This window comes from Pinus tabuliformis, chromosome 2_2, assembly GCF_031772625.1.
Source record: "Pinus tabuliformis cultivar Carrire ecotype Pingquan chromosome 2_2, CPIR1, whole genome shotgun sequence".
NCBI lineage: Eukaryota > Viridiplantae > Streptophyta > Pinopsida > Pinales > Pinaceae > Pinus > Pinus tabuliformis.
The window spans coordinates 1,306,681,289-1,306,696,455 of record NC_142300.1 but is presented as its reverse complement, the minus strand read 5'-3'; positions in this window follow the sequence as shown (position 1 = coordinate 1,306,696,455).

Here is a 15,167-nt window from a genome sequence, read left to right as displayed (position 1 = left end):
AAACCCTAATTCAACCTTCAGTGATGAAATTTTTGCATGACGACCTGAGTGGAATGAAAAAATTTCAAACGGGACTCTAATATGATATAAAAGAGAAATTTTGATCACTGGGGGCAGTATGCAAATACTAACTCTAACAGGTGCAACAAAAAGTTGGAAGTTCTATGTATGTATGTTAGCCGAAGCTCAAATCTAGTTCGCATCTTGAAAACTTTAGGATTGAAATGATATAGAAGTATGATTTCATAGCTTTTATGTTTTTCAATAGACTTAGGGAATCAAATACTAGTAGAAATGGTACCTATACTTGGTTGTGGGATTATGGATCAGGATAAGCATGTAAAACTTTGTGAGTTTATTCCTAGGGCATGAATGGACTCCACAGCTAAGGGGCAGAAATGTGTTTCGTTTTGGAGGTATCTGCAACAAAAAAGACATAACCTTAATCTGTGTGTAGTAAATAATATATCCGTAGATCTTGAAAAGAAGATAGTGAAAATCACAAATGTTCATTGCAAACCTTGGGCAGTTAAAATAAAAAAATTCATTAATGACCACTATAAACCTTGGAATATATATATATATATACATATATATATATATATATATATATATATATATATATATATATATATATATATATATATATATATATAGAGATATAGAGAGAGAGAGAGAGAGAGAGACCATTGATCCTCCTTAAAATACAAACAATGTGGAATCATCACATTCACTGACCTTAATCTTGAAGGATCAAATGTATGAGGATTTGGAAAGAATTATTGATTTTGATGAAAAGTATCTTGACCTTCCAGCCCTTAGGAATGAGGTAGTATGCACAATATATGTTATATTGGTATAAATTCATTTTAAACTTGCAAGTGTAATGCCTTTTTTGGGAAAGGGCCATTTTTTTTTATCTTGTTTTGGATTTTAAAACATTTTGGAAATTTCACAGAAGTCAAACCATTGACTTTGCTCATTTCTATAGAATTTTCTAAATATTCCAAAATCTACAATCTAATTACACTTCGTTTTTAAGGAACAAAATTAATTATAAGAAGTTCAAAAACTAACGTGTCGGTTTTTTTGGGAAAGGGCCAGCCTTATCTCAATTCTAGATTTCAAAATATTTTGGAAATTCCACTGACATGAGTGAAGACAATCCATTGACTTCACTAATTCTATACTTTTCTATATATTCCAAAATCTGCAATCTAATTACACACAAGTTTTAGGTTACAAAACCATCTCTAAGAAGCTCAGCAAATTTTATCACATACAATAACTCTACACTCAACAAATTTTGAGCCTATGGATATTAGGTTAGAATCCAAAGCATGAACATAGACAAAAGGTAATTTTTTCTCCTAAATAGAGGCATAGGTCAAAGGAATATAGGCCCTACTACATACATTTAAAGTTGTATGGGAAGGTCAAGTAACCATATTAAACATTGAATTTGAAACTAAACTATCCGACATGGTATCACATTCACATAATTAGAGGCTAATATAAAAATTATAAGAAAAGTTATGCAACTCTAGAATACCAACCTAAAATCATAACAATTAGAAAGTTGGTATCAGATATGTAATAGAATGCAGGGTTTTATAACTAGCTTAATTTGCAATGTAATATTCCATGATAAAGGATAAACTATATGGTAATGTGCTTGATGTATTTTGCATGTTTTATATCACACATTTGATTCAAAATTGACTGCTCCATAATAGAACATACGTGTGGGAGTTTAAGATACTGTTAGTTCCAATCTTCGCAGCCTGTCACCAGGGATCAACATGAACTCTTACTATGTCTGGTTTTGTTAGATATTTTGCACATGATCTTTAGCACAAAAAAAGTTATAAGTCTGTTCATCAGGAGCAGCTCGAAAAGAAATTTCCAACGGTATATCACACTCCAAAAACCAACTCCCGCATCAAAAGATATGATCAAAACCAGCTTCCAGTTACTGCACACAGGGACAAATTTACTACAAAATCCGTTTGGACAGGAATTTTACAAAAGTGAAAGAGGTTTTTTTCCATCACATACCAAATAATAAAAACATCCTTCAGTTTATGTACAGGTGCTACTATGTGGGAGGTATGCAGTGATATTTGGAGCCTACAATAAAACAAAGCAAATTTTTCATATTTTTTATTGTTTTAGTCATTTTAGTGCGGTGCCATTTTACAATAGACGGAAAGTAATTTTGAAAAACACAAGGGTATTTTTATTAACCACGAGACATATAACAAAATACTCTTTCAGTTTATTCACAGGTGTCGTGAATTTGAATATGTGACTAGATCTTTACAGCTCATTTTGACATATTTAAGTTTTTAATGATTTTCTGTTTTAGAGATGATTTTGTGGCACATATTCCGAGAAACTGGAAATGAATTTCCCGAATTTGAGAGAGGTTTTTCTCCAACATGGCCTTATCTACAAAATCCTCTTTCAGTTTTGTAACAGGTGTTGTAGTTTAGGAGATACGAGTTCATCCTCAACACCTATTTTCAGAAATTCGGTCCAAGTTTAATGTAACTGATTCTATTTTGAAGAAGATGGTTGAGCTCAATTCCCTTAATACAGGGATGAGCTAAATACATAATTTTATGAATTTCATAGTTTAGAGGTTCAATTTTTGCAGCAGAGAGGCTATCTTGGCTTTGTGTAAATTTTTTCCTGAATGTCATTTTAATAAAACATTCTTTTGCCCTTTGGATCTGGGATTCATCACGGTGCTGATGTTTAGTATGTTTTTCCTGTAATTCATTTACACAATATGTTTTTTCTACCTTGCTACAACATTATCTAAGTGATATGTTAGGAATTCATCCGTAATGATGCTCCTTTCATGATGATTTTGCTGTTAGTTGTAATGGTTGTCTTAGCAGAATTCATCCCTGGCTAGATGCTCTGTTGAGCAACCTCGTGATTCTCTTTCATCTAAAGTTGTTGTTGTAGATTCATCCTTTGTTTGATGCCTGCAGGGCAGCGGGCTTTCTCCCTTATACTTCTCACATTTACAATCTTCACTTGGCTGAACATGGCACTTAATTTTCCCCAGGTTTGCCGACAGAAACTGACATCAATTCCATAGTCCAAATCATCCTTTCTCTTGTTGTTTCGACCCAAAACAAATCCAATCAAATCCTCTGACCTAATATACCTAGCCTAAAATTAGCATTTATTTTCAGTCATCTCAAGCCCTAGTTGCCATATTCTAATTGAGATTGACAAGGAGAGAGCCCTCTCCCAACATGGTAGGGCTAGCTACCAGGTTAAGCGTGGTTTGATACCCTAGACCTGCCTTCCTTCAGCCTGAGGTAGATTTAGGCTCTAACAGATCCCATATAGGAGCAAGAAATTATGTTCTCATACAGAAACAACACCAAGTGGTCTTAGGTACAATGGAATATTACTGCATATTCTACTTTGCATGATGTTTTATAACACCCAACAACTAATTACCTTCAAATACTGAAATATATGTATACCACAACCTATATTTTTTTACTGTAGATGGTCTTTGTCAACCAGGCCAGACTTCAATGGGGCCTTGTTTCACTAGTGGGGTTGAAATCCACCACAGTTAAGGCAATAATTGGTAGGCATTAAGATGCATCTACAACAAGAATATATAAGACAAACTATATCTCAGGGGTTTACAAACAAAATGATTTTCTTAGAATGGTTCACAATTTAGAGCACTCGATGCCCTACTTCATCTCTCCATTATACATGGAATACTTGTTTTATGTTTGGAGCATTCAAAGGTCAATAAATGATAGGAGAATTATAAGAAGCAACATTAAAAAGGCGGATTATGAATGTACAAGATGCTACAACATGAAATTCTTGGTAAATTACATACAAATAGAACTACATGAGATTATTGACTAATGACCTAAAAGGAAAATTATGAATGTACAAGATGCTACAACATGAAATGCTTGGTAAATTATGTGCATATAGTTTTCATGCTTTGTTTTTGCCTAACATATATCTTTAAGTTCCCTAACCTTTACTAAAACAAATCCTATAAACAGTTCTTAATAGCACATGAACGCAGCGGTGGATTTAATAATACATATGTGGAGCAATATACCCATAGGATCCAACCACAGTTGTTGAAGATTTGGTGTAATTGTTAGAGGAATTGAAGAGCTTGGCAAGGATGGAATATGCAAGGTCATGCTCGAAATGACAACCTAACAATATATTGTTAGCTTTGACATCACAGCGAATGATTGTTGGGATCAAGTGGCATACTCAACCCCTTATGTTGCTCCCAAAATGATGTTGTATTTGTGTTCCCAGTCCAGTGATCCTCTCATCTCATGAAAAAAACCACCCAAGCTTCTTTTGGGCATGTAATTATACATGAGAATCTTGGTTGTGTTGTTGGAATAAAAACCAAGAAATCTCACAATGTTTTTGTTCCTGATAGAGCCCAGTGTCTTCACTTTTGCACCAAATGAGTCTCTGATCTATTGTCCTTCCTTCTATGAAGCTTGAAGCTTCTTCATTGCAAATACATCTTTGTTAGACATTTCAGCTCTATAAACAACACCATAACAACATTTTCCTATGACATTTTTGTCAACACAATCAACAACATCTTTTAGAGAGAAATTGAGTTTCTAGAATAGTGTCATCTGCCATGGCCACCCATTTATGAATCTTCAAACTCTTGCTGAGGCATTTTATTAGCTTTTATCAACACAGATATCTAGAAACAACATCATTCCTATAGCACTAAACAAAAGTCCTATGATTATCTTAACATAAAAAACTCTAGAACTCCCTTCAGGGGACTCAATCCGTAATTGTTCAAAACAATTATTAGTCCATGAAGTACAAAGACCTGAATTTCCATATAAATTTCTTAGAGGCAATTCTATGAAAAAAATCGCGTCTGGAAGATAGCTGAAGAAATTATTGTATGAAACATTTAGAGACACTTGATTTTGGTAGTTGGCCAAGAATACTCAAATTCTTAACCATCATATTGTGAGATATATCAAAGGTTGCCCATTTTGTGAATCTAGAAACCTTTAATGGAATGGTCGCCAATAGATAATTCCAATTGAGATTCATTGCAATGTCCAATCCTTCTATGCTTCCAGTCTTAGAAAATATTTCCACCAATCAATTTTTTGATGCTCAAGTCTAGGTATTGTAATTTAGTGCACAACAAAATCTCTCTTGGTATCACTGTTTGGTCAATTTAGTGTCCTAAATTGATCTACATAAATTATCAATCTGGGTAGCGTAAACTGATGAAGTGTAGTGCACTATATGTGCTAGATGACCCTTCTTACTTCAGTGGTTTTTGAGTTTTATGTTGTTTTGGGGTTTTGATCCTTTAATCCCTAATGATTTACAATGCACTTAACAACAATATTAAATCTGCTTCTGTTAAAGAAGTAAAATGAGGCCTAAGAGTGCTTTAAGTCAAATTTGGAAATGAAGTTTAATCAGGAAAAGGAAAACAGAGTTCCTATTTCTGCTATTTATTATTGTTTCCAAATTATGAACTAAAAGAACTTTAGGAGTGAAGTTGTAACTAAAACAAGGCTTAATGGAATATTCAAACTGAAAGTGAAATTGCAGCTATCTATGATGGAAACAAAATGAAGATGAAATATTGAAAATGAAAATGAAATTACAACTACTGCTTTAGTCTATTGTAGAATCAAAACTTAATGAAGAACTAAAAATGAAATTACAACAAAACCAATTGAAAGACTAAGACTGAAAATGCAATTACAACAAAACCAATTGCAAGACTAAGACTAAAAATGAAATTGCAACTAATCTACTATGGAAACTAAATGAAGTGCTCAATTACTCTGCTTCACAATTTTGGGAGAACAACCTCCTTGTGGTAACATTGTGAGGAATTATGTACTTCATTGTCCTAAGAGAAAATAAATACAAAAAATGTAGAAAAGACTCATTACATAAATGAAATATTCCACCACTTAGTTTAAGATGAACCATCAACTAGAAGGGCTTTTTAGAAACATTCACTTACAATATGAGTTACTAAACTAGTAATAAAATGGCAAAACAGTAATGGCACTGATCAGTTCTAATTAAAAACCTGAAGGCTAATGAACAACAAATGAAATAAATTACTCTACAATACTGAACTCAACTTCAAGCTACTGATAAGAAACTAGAAAGAAATGAAACAAAAGAACTATTCTGTACTGAAATAAGCTATTCTGAGTTAGTAAGAAGATGACAAAAACTTCAGTATGAACAAGGTTAGAAAATGATTATAAACATTATGGAAAAAAACACAGTGAATTTACAGTTCAACTATGAAAGACAAAACAAAAATGAAATTTAACCTTAACCAGTGCAGGGGCCCTCTGCAACTGCTCAACTCAAATGTACTTAATCAACACTCCAACAAATGCTTTCACGTATCCATGAAACACACAATCCTCATATTAAAAATAGAGAATGAATTCTCAAAATTACAAAGCGGTAATCTGAACTTAAAACCTGAGCAAATTCAAACTGGTTCTGCGTTCATCACACAGGTACTTATAGAGAAATTATACAATTGTTTTAAGGAGAAAAATAAGCTACAACAAAACACGTAGGCAGAAAAGCATACAGAATTCTCTTCTTTAGTTGTTGAAGACATAAATCTACGGTAATGGATGTTAGATTCAGTTTGCACAGGTGGCTGATGAAGTTCGTGGGCTCAGGAAACTGCTTCAGATCCCATCACTGAGAAACTTGTACAAAACAGAGTCTTGTTCGCCTTAGGTCTCTTGGTTTGACTTCCCTTTGACCGGAGTCTTCCTTGTCATCTTGGGCTAGGTGAATAGGACACGATCCATGCCATGATTTTTTCCAAGCTACACATGTATTCATTTTCCCCTCTTGACACCTGGAACTTGTAAAAGCATGGAAGTAGCTGCGGAATAGCCGATTAGCTGTAGAATGTGGCTACATTCCATAGCTAAAAGTCAAAAACTTATTCAAACAACAAACATAAAAGTATAACATGTAAATCACTAAAATGTTCTCCTTGAGGTAAATGTATAATAGTTATTGATGATAAGGATGCATTTTTCATGGAAAAACAAAGAAGAATGGATGAGAAAATTTGCTAAGGAAAGGGCAGTTTTGGAGCTCAACATACCCCCACTGCAAGACTATTGCATGTCCCCATGCAATCAAAATTGTGAACTTGCTTCTCCTACTGCATTTGTTCTGACACTTCAGCCAAAACATCCAACTTCCTCTTCTTGTTTTTCTTTGCACCAACTGCCATCCTTGGCTTACTCATGAGAAATCTTTACTTGAGGTTACTAAGTGCCCTGTTTAGCTTCTTATTCTTCCTTTTTAGTTTTTTGTTCTTCTTGTGCCATAAACCCAAGTGAAGCATAGTGTGGTCATGGATAATCTTATCCAACTTGTTTTGTTCTTTTAAGGCTACATTTTCTCTTTGGATCTGCCTATTTAGAACTTCTAGCTCATAAATCTCTTATTTAAGTGAGCTAGTTAAAGTTTCTTGTGAGGTGGTAGGCTGCTCTGGATTAGCTGAAGTCCTTGGGTCTAATGATGTACTCTTTTTCTCCAATGACTCTATGTAGTCATAAATTTGTTGTTGGATTGGATCAATGCCAGGAGAAACTCTTCTTGGGCTGCCCTCAAAGTTTTGTGGAGGAGAGTTCTGTGGGCTTTGTTCATATGGAATATTGTTAGGGGACTGAGCTGGAGTTTCTCTCTCTAAATCTATAAACTGGGTCTCTTTTGATTTTGCTTTCTTCACCTTGCCCTGGAGTCTACAACTCCTCCTCAAGTTTTGGGAGCCTATGATCTCTTCTTTTGTATCCTCTTTCCTCTTTCCTTTCTCCTTATCTTTCTTGATTTATTCCCTAATTTTGATTAATCTCTCGGAAAGTAGTTGTTCATCCTCCTTAGGTGATGAAGGTTTAGGAATATCCCTATGGATTTCTTCAACCTTTCCTTTTTTTTTTCTCCTTTTCTTAGTGTGCTTTCTGATCTCTGTTAATGTCTCAGAGATTGGTTCTTCATCGTTTTTCTTTGTTGAAGTTTTAGGGGTGTTTTGAATGGTGAGACTGGTCTTCCTTTTCCTACTTCATTTTACAGGACTTCCCTTAGGCAATTTTGGAGCATATTGGAAGAAGTTCCTTACCAAAAAGTCCTCCCATGCGTCCCCTACACTTCTCAAACAAAATTCAACTAAAATATTCACTAGTCCATGGTGATATAGAATGGTTTCTATTGACTCAACTTTCTTTTGAACATTAGTTGCCATTCTTCTTAGATTATTCAATAGGAAAAAGGGTAGATTGAGGGTTCCATCTTCTGGAAAATTCATTAACAATCTTATATGATATACATACATAGAACCAAAGCTCCCTTGGCATGTAATAAATTTTTGTAAAATTAACAACATGCTACTCCATTTGTTTTTAAATGCAGAGATTGGAATCCCTTTTCTAAAAACTAAAGTGTCCGTACCTGGATTTTTAAGAATGACAATCCAAGATTCATCATGAAACTCTTTGTTCTTGAACCACCTTTCTCCTAGCCTTGGAAGTTCTGTTGCTTCAGCTATAAAGGACTCAGTAACTGCAAATTTGATGTCACCTATTTCTACTTCCATTCCATCACATGACCTGGCAAAGGATTTGGTGATTTCCTTATGGTAACCATTGAATTTTTCAATAAAACACAACCAACCAGCCTTCTGTAACATTCCCTTCATTTACGGATAACCCTCCATGTATTTATCCGCTATGGGTTTAGTTCTAACAATAAGCCCCATAACCTCTGTTCTTGGCTACTCTTCAAAATTCCTCTCACTGTCTGAGAAATGGAATGACTGCGTAAAGAGGACTGTGTATACGAAAATGGAGCAACTAGGTAGATATAAATAGAACGATTATGGACATGGAAATGGAATGACAACGTATATGGAAGCAGTATGACTGTGAATAAAACAACTATATATACGGAATATATGGAAACAGAGTAGCTATATACGTAAACTGTGTGAAAAAATAGAATGGTTGTATGCACAAAGACTATGAAAATAGAGTGACTGTATGCACAAAGTGGCTTCGTAACGATGAGAGAAAAACTTAGTGTAATAAATGAACAATCAAGGTTTGAAGAGTCGTATACAGATAGGTCATGTCATTAATCTAACCGTTAATAGGTGTAGCTATAGAAGTCCGGTTAAGTACGAGTCATGGAGTTTAAAATGGAGATTAGTTATGAAGGCATCATTGGACCGTTTGGCATTGAAGACGGAAGGTGTGGTGGAGTCATCGTGGCAGTCAAATCACATAATGATTAATCAAGGAGACATGTGATCATACAAGTTATACAAACTTATGTTTTTGTATTTCTTTTTGAAATAAGTTTTTGTTTTTACCTTTGGAACCTTACCTTCCGCTTGCTAATATCTTGATGTTTTCTTCCACAGGTGCTTTAGGTATGATTGGTCTTCAAAGTTGTTTTCTCTTCAATTACCTGCATATAAGATTTTATTATGAACTGGCCTCTTTGTGCTTGGACTGATAATCAAACTGTTGTTGCCGAATCAGATTAGCTGTAGAACATGATCAGCTACGGAACGGGACCAGCTTCAGAATGTGGAAACAACTGAAGAATGTAAAATGGGGAGTAAAATATGGCTTATGAATAAATGAAATGGGAATGGCTGTGTGAGTGAAAATATGACAAGAAGATAAATGAAAATTGGAGATGAAAGAAACGCTGGAAAAAGGAAAAATTTATTGGTGGAATATGGCAAATGGAGTGAAATAAAACAGAATGAAATGAGATGAGATAATGAATGTTGTAGAATGTAGATTGAGTCACAAGTTTTTCAGAAAAGAAATGGAAAATATAGGGTGTCAAAGTCTTCTGATTTTCACCTTGTATTTTATGTATAAGCATGCCAATCAGTGATTGGTTTCCAACCTTATACAATTTCTTTTTTTTTTTTAGATATGAAAAACAAATACTAAGTTGGTGGAGAAGAAGGATTCTTCTTCACCAACTTCATTTCAGAATTGTTCTGAAAGATCTTGATGAACTCCTTTGAGATTAGTTTTTGATAAATTTTCAATCTATGACCATTCACAAGGAGAGGAGTTTGACTTTCATCTATTGTTTTGATCCTCACTGCTCCATTACTGAAAACTTTTTCAATCTCATATGTCCCAAGCCAATGAGTTTGAAACTTCCCTTGAAAATCTTTAAACATTGAGTCAAATAATAGTTCCCAATCTCCCTCTTGAAACTTTTTGTCCTTGATGTATTTGTCATGCCATTTAGCCCTCTATTGTTGGACTAGACCAGTCCTTTAAACAACTTCTTGTTTGATTTCATCAAGTTCATTTAATTGATCCAGTCTATGTCTTTGAGCCTCTGATAAATCCATCCCCAACTGGATTGCCATCTTGAAAGTCTTAACTTGGAACTCTATAGGGAACAGGACTTGTTTCCCATAAACAAGTTCATAGGGTGTATGTCCCGTTGTGTTCCTCCATTTAGTTCTATAGGCCCATAAGGCTTCATGAATCCTTTCTGCCCAATCTCTTCTATGTAGATGCCCAGTCTTGGTGAGGATTCCTTTAATCACTTTATTTGTAGACTCCACTTGACTATTTGCTTGTGGATGATAGGGAGTAGATTTCCTATGCTTTATCTTGTACTCCTTCATAAGCCTCTCCATCATGTTGGATGTGAATTGAGATCCCTGATTTGTCACAATTTCTCTTGGAACACCAAGGCAAGTAAAGATGTCCTCAAAAAGCAAACTAACTACAGATTTTTCTTTAGCAAAAAGTAATGTTTTGACTTCTACCCATTTGGTGACATAATCAATGCATACCAATATTGTTGGAAATAATACTGAGAGGGGGGGGTGAATCAGTATTATCAAGCAATTTACCAAATCTTCCTTATTTGATCTTTTGAATTATTCTTGCATATCAGTACCATAAAATAATGAGCATGAATAAAGAAAATAGACAGTCACACCAAAGAACACAAGATGTAAGGTGGAAACCCAATGCGGGAGAAAACCACCTGCTGCAATATGTCTCTATCTTCTTTCAAGAAATTCTTTTTACAATGATTTTGTACTGGTGCAGTCCTTTACCAGCACGCAGGCTGCAACCTGCAGAGAGCTACAACTCTCTCTCGTTTTCCAGTCTCTCCTGGAAGGGAGCTACAACCCCCTACTTCTTTTCATGAAGAATCAAATGATCAACAAGTATACAACAGATACAGTCCACTACAGATATCAGATCAGTAATTACAGAAATAACCCAGAACACCTTATGAACAGAAATATACAGTCAACAGATCATCTTAAGACAGGGACGCATATTTTCTTTCTATGACCTGCGACTGGACGCAGTCTACCTTCCACTGTTCTGCGTGCCGACGCACTGTTCCTCTATGCCTTGCTGCGACCGGCGCACTCAGAAACACTATCGCGCCGCGTCTTTTGCTTCAGAGACGCACCCAATAACACAGTCGCGCCGCGTCCTTTGCCTCAGAGATGCACCTGAGCCTTTACTGTACTGCGTCCCGGCGCACTTTCCCTTCACTGAACCTGCGTCCCTTCAGATATAAAAGATATGAGGACTTCAGAACCAACCCAAACACACAGATCCACAGATCTGATCATGCGCCATAGAGATCACAGTCCATTAGAAGATTCGCCTTCATAGATCTGGACTAGATCTCACCAAAAGATGTTCAACCAAGATGATGCCAAATCCAAATGAACTCCTTTGCTTTATATAGGCAAGCTTCTCCCCAAAACATGGAACAAAACCACGAGCCGACACCATAGAAACACAAAACCGTCGGCTAGATACCACACAAGAAACCCCCACGTGCTTTTCTCTGCCTTGAAATGTGTGCACTGGGCGGACGCACCTCCTGAACGGCTGGCCTGCGTCCCTGGACGCGGGTTCTGTATGGTATACCTGCGGGGACGCACTTTCTGAACATATTTCCTGCGTCCTCCTTGATTTATCACCTGAATGGGTTTGCCATCAAGGACAACACCTGAATCATAATGCCAACAATCTCCCCCTTTGGACTTGATGGCAACCACAAAATCTTCAGCTTCATTCTCCCCCTTTGACATCAAGGGCAAAGGGTATACTCCCCCTATGCTCATGCATCTCCAGATCTGTAACCAGAAATCCATCATGAAGGAGATAGAGACATATTGCAGCTATTTCCAAGATCTCCTTCTCCATAATGCCAACAATGCATTATGTGCTCCCCCTGAGCCTATACCACCAATAGGAAGATGATCAACAGTAAGATGATGCATCAACAACCCCCAGCTTTTGCCTGAGGTATTCAAAAGTGTCCCTGGGCAACGGTTTGGTGAAAATATCAGCAACTTGTTCCTTAGAAGGAACATACTCCAACTTGACCTTCTGTTCAAGTACTTGTTCCCGGAGAAAATGGTACTTGATTGGTATGTGCTTGGTTTTTGAATGCATAACCGGATTCTTTGAGATGCTGATTGCACTTGTGTTGTCACATAAGATAGGGATTGGAGGAGTACAAGTGATTTGATAATCCTGCAAATTCTGCATCATCCAAAGGAGTTGGGTGCAACAAGATGCAGCAGCAACATATTCTGCTTCAGCTGTAGACAAGGCAATTGAACTCTGTTTCTTGCTGAACCAAGAGACCAGTCTGGGACCCATAAAGAACGCACCACCACTTGTGCTTTTCCTGTCATCCACGCTTCCGGCCCAATTTGCATCTGTATAGGCATGAAGAGTAAGATCTGTATCTCTAGGATACCATAAGCCATAATTTTGAGTCCCTTGAAGATATTTGAAAATTCTCTTCACTGCTTGAAGATGAGTCTCCTTCGGATTTGCCTGAAATCTTCCAACTATTCCAACAGCATGCATGATGTCTGGTCGGGTACCTGTCAAATATAGTAAACTTCCAATCATAGATCTGTAGGTTGGTTGATGTACTGCTGCAGATTCATCATTTGCACTGAGACTACATCCTGTGACCATGGGTGTACATACTGGTTTTGCATCTTCCATGCCATATTTCTTCAAAATCTGCTTGAGATACTTGGTTTGAGATAAAAAGATTCCTCCTTCCTTCTGTTGGATTTGCAAACCAAGGAAATATGTCAGTTCTCCTAGCAAGGACATTTCAAATTCTTTCTGCATGACTGAGGCAAAGCTTTGACTCATAGCTTCTTCATTGCTGCCAAAAATAATGTCATCTACATACACAACAAGTATTAGTAATTTGTCATTTTCAACTTTTATATACAGATTACTATCTGCTGAACCTTTTAAGAAACCTTGTTGATGAATATATTTGTCCAACCGGTAGTACCAAGCCCTTGGAGCTTGTTTGAGACCATAGAGAGCCTTTTTCAATCGGCATACAAGATTTGGATCATTTCCAAGAATGAACCCATCTGGCTGTTCAATGTACACTTCTTCTTCCAAGTCTCCATTCAAAAAGGCTGATTTCACATCCATTTGAAATACTTTGAAGTTCTGAAAACTTGAGAGAGCAAGGAACATTCGGATGGCCTCAAGTCTTGCAACAGGAGCAAAAGTTTCTTCAAAGTCTATTCCTTCTTGCTGCGCATACCCTTTACAGACGAGTCTGGCTTTGTTTCTAATTACTTCTCCCTTTTCATTCAATTTATTTTTGAAGACCCATTTTGTTCCAATAACATTCTTATCTTTTGGTCTAGGAACCAGCTCCCAAGTGTTGTTCTTTTCGATTTGCTCAAGTTCTTCATCCATTGCTTTCACCCAACATTCATCTTTGCATGCCTCTTTCACATTTTGTGGTTCAGTAGAGGAGAGTAATGCCAAATAACTTGAAGCTTCTGCAACTGTTCTTCTAGTTTGTATACCTGCTTCTTTTTGTCCCATGATCTGAGATTCTGGATGGTTCTTTTGAACATATCTGGATGGAGTCTTTTCTTCTATTCTTGTTCTTTCTTCTGCTTCTTCGTGAGGTCCTTCTTGAGATTGTTCTTGCGGTTCTTCTTCTTCATCATTCTGTCTTTGAGGGTAGCTTTCATCTTCTTCAATGTCTTCACGATGTATTTGCCTAGGAATGTATCCCTTCTCATCAACCACTACATCAATGCTGTCAACAATTCTGCCAAGTCTTTTATTGTAGCATTTGTATGCTTTGCTATGTGGAGAGTAGCCAAGAAGAATTCCTTCATCTGCTCTAGGATCAAGTTTGCCAAGCTGCTCCTCAGTATTCTTGATATAGCATTTGCTCCCAAAGATTTTGAAGTGCTTTACCGAAGGAGTTTTACCACTCCAGAGCTCATGAGGAGTTTGAGTGCTGTTCACTCGGACATTTGTCTTGTTGAGAATAATAACTGCCGCATGTGCAGCTTCACCCCAGAAGGTTGCAGGAGTTCCTGATTCATCAAGCATAGCACGAGCCATTTGCTGGATTGTTCTGTTCATTCTTTCCACTACTCCATTTTGCTGAGGAGTTCTAGCTGTAGAAAATTCTCTCCTTATCCCATGTTCATCACAGAAATCGAAAAATTCATTTGAAGTAAATTCCCCACCTCTGTCAGATCTGAGGCACTTAATTTTGTGACCTGATTCATTTTCAGCCAAGGCTTTGAAGGTTTTGAATTTTTCGAATGCTTCATCTTTGTGCTTCATAAGACCTAACCAAACAAACCTGGAGAAATCGTCAATAAATAATATCAAGTATTCCTCTCCTCTAGGTGTTCTTTTTCTGAATGGTCCACATACGTCTGTATGTACAAGCTCAAGAGGCATGCTGGCTGATCCTTCTTTCTCTGGAAAGTTAGTTCTGGTTTGTTTTCCAAACTGACATGATCTGCATATGGTGTTGTCAGGAATTTTGATATCTGGAAGATCGCGAACTGCCTGATATTTGCAAGCTTTCCTTATTTGTGAGAAGCTTAGATGTCCCAACCTTCGATGCCATAACCAGTGCTCTTCATCCTTGCTTAGATAGCATTGTTGTTGTCCTTCATCAAATATGTATAGATTATTTGGAGTTCTTTTACCTTTGAGAACTGTTTTACCTGTATCAAGATCACGAACAAGACACCCATTTGA